Here is a 3,263-nt window from a genome sequence, read left to right on the forward strand (position 1 = left end):
CTGGTCCCTTGCGACCGCATCGGGTGGCGTCGTCCTCCCCGTTGAAATCCCACATGGGGTGGCCTCTGTACTGAAGTGGCTGCACCCCCCGCGTAATGCATGTGGCCATGACCTCGATCATGGTCAATCCGGAATGAGCCAACAATCTTATCCGGCTCATCAGGTAAAGGACGTCCCTGTCAGTTTCCCTTTGAGGATTCCGTGGGCGCCAGCTCAGGCGTTTCTTTAACGGAGCGTTGTTAAACTCAGGGAGGCCGATCCGCACAGGGTCCGGCAGGGGGACGTCATCCATATAAAACCATTCTGAAGGCCAGTCCTCGGACGCCTTCTTAGGGGTACCGGATAGGTATCCGGTCCCGGCGATGCGCCATAGTTCGGCTCTGCCCACTTGATAAATTGACCCCTCCTGAGAGCGGGGCACAAGGCAGAACAACCTCTTCCACAGTGCGAAATGGGCCTCGACGCCCAAGAATAGCTCACAGAGGGCCACAAAGCCCACAACGTGCAGTATGGAGGCAGGTGTGAGGCTGTGTAGCTAGAGGCCGTAGAACTCCAGTAGACCTCGGAGAAACAGATGAATTGGAAATCCGAGTCCCCTTATAAAATAAGGTACTAGGCACACCCTCTCTCCTTGAGAGGGATTGGGGACGCTCTCCGCCTGCTCTCCGCCGCCATGGGTGGCAATCCCGGATCGAACTGGGACCATATATGCCGGGGGGAGTAGCCCCTTGGATTGAAGCACTACAAGCTTGCTATGCGGGACGGAGCATCTCTCCCAATCCCCAGGCTTGGGGCCGGGAGCGCGAGAAGAGGAGCCGCGTCGGCTGTCCATGATGGAATGGATTTTCTGGTCAGAAGCGCTTCGATGAAAGCTTGCGAAGGGGAGTGTGGTTCGGATCTAGATCCTCGTCTCTTTTTATATAGGCAGCTTATTTGAGCAGCTAGGGGGGATGTAAAAATACCCTAGCTTTTCGCATTCGTTCGACACGTGGAAGATGGCCTTTATTGGACGTGGAAGCCAAGGAGCGCAGCATTTATCAGAAGCCGGACACTATTCTACAAGTATATGGAGCTGGAGAAGAACCCGCCTTGCAATGTCGAAGACAATTTGTGCGCCGGACTCGTCGTCATTGAAGCCTGGTTCGGGGGCTACCGAGGGAGTCCTGGATTAGGGGGTCTCCGGATGGCCGGACTATGACCTTTGGTCGGACATCCGGACTATGAAGATACAAGATTGAAGACTTTGTCCCGTGTCCGGATAGGGACTTTCCTTGGTGTGGAAGGCAAGCTTGGTGATACGATATGAAGATCTCCTCCCGTTGTAACGACTCTGTTTAACCCTAGCCCTCTCCGGTGTCTATATAAACCGGAGAGTTTTAGTCTGTAGGACGAACAACAATCATACTATAGGCTAGATTCTAGGGTTTAGCCTCTCTGATCTCGTGGTAGATCAACTCTTGTACTACCCATATCATCAATATTAATCAAGCAGGAGTAGGGTTTTACCTCCACCGAGAGGGCCCGAACCTGGGTAAAAAAATTGTGTCCCTTGTCTCCTGTTACCATCCGCCTAGACGCACAGTTCAGGACCCCCTACCCGAGATCCGCCGGTTTTGACACCGACAAGGCCCTTAGACTTGTTTAGGTCCGGTCATTTTTTATAAACGTGTTATGTCCAAAATTTAATGAACGTGCTCTGGTTTCCACGAAAATAATCTGGTTTCATGTAGTAATTCATTGATTTATTTATTCTTCCGCGAGGAGTTTGCATGTAATTCGTGAGGTCTGAAATGTAAAGTACCCCGGCATATGCTCTGAGTCGTGCATGCACTACGACCCAGATGCTCTATGTCCCACATGTCGGCGAATGGGAGCACGTGGAAATAGCCTAGGAGTACATATAGGAGGATAAATGCGTGAAAAATATGTACTGTGAAGCGTAGCCGCGGTTTGAAAAGGAGACCTAAAGTGATGACAGCTATAGGTTGCATGCACCCAACTAGTGGTACTAGACATAAGACTAATTTTTCCCTCAAAAAAAAGAGGCACGAGTGCTCAGTACTCCTATTCTATAAACACGAGTCCCATCTGACAACAGCGTCCGTGCTATAGCTAGCTCTCCTCCCTCGTTTCTCTCTTCTAATTTTGAACTCGGCTGACGCCTGGTGGGTGGGGTGGGTTTGCTCAACTGCGGCCCCACCTCACAGTGAAAACGTTACGACTGGAATAAAAAATGCCATATATGTCACGACCAACTTTTTAATAAATAAATATTGAGAAAATCGATCTTTAAATCCCAGTATAGGAAAAAGTCATCCTTTCTGGTAGACAAATGCTTGATAAACAGAGAACCAGTAGCATCAAATGTATTACAGGGTTGAGCTGAGGCTGCTCAACAATTTATTACAAACTCGCCAATATCTTACATATGGGCGGTTATGACACAGGGGTGTGGTGGCATGCTACTAGCTCGAGGAAAAAGTGGTGGATAACTTGACTCCTAACTGGCAGCTCATCGAGCGTCGGGGGAGGCTCGATGAATTTATTCGGGGGTTGCGGAAGCGGATTATACAATGACCAAAACAGGATCGCACGGGACTGACTGGGACTCCTCTAGGCATCGGACTCGCTATCAAACTCTTCATCCATGAGGTCGCCTTCATCAACATCTGGCCAAATCAACAAGCCAGGTGAGTACTTTGAAACTACTCACAAGACAGTTCGGACAAAAGATATAATCAATGAATGCATGAATGCGTCATGAATAAGGATGATGCTCATATAACAATGATAATATTGCAGGACTTGATAAATAAAATAAATAACTGAAAACCACAGTCGGGTGTCTGGAGCAACGCCTCAAAAGGTAAATAAATAAAATGCATGCCGCAGTCGGGCGTCTAAGCGACACCACATAAAGGGCTTAAAAGAAATGCCGCAGTCGGGCGTCTTAGAGACACCACGTAAAGGGCTTAAACGAAATGCCACAGTCGGACGTCTGAGTGACATCACATAAAGGGCTTTAAAAGAAATGCCACAGTCGAACGTCTGAGCGACATCACATAAAGGGCTTTAAAAGAAATGCCACACTCGGACGTCTGAGCGACATCGCAGACAGGGCTTGCAACAAATGTAAATAACAGATATGCCATCGTCGGACGTCTGAGCGACATCATAGACAGGGCCTATAACAAAAGTAAATAACAGGTATGCCACCGTCGGACGTCTGAGCGACATCGCAGACAGGGCTTGTAATAAATGTA

This window comes from Triticum dicoccoides, chromosome 4B, assembly GCF_002162155.2.
Source record: "Triticum dicoccoides isolate Atlit2015 ecotype Zavitan chromosome 4B, WEW_v2.0, whole genome shotgun sequence".
Classification (NCBI taxonomy): Eukaryota; Viridiplantae; Streptophyta; class Magnoliopsida; order Poales; family Poaceae; genus Triticum; species Triticum dicoccoides.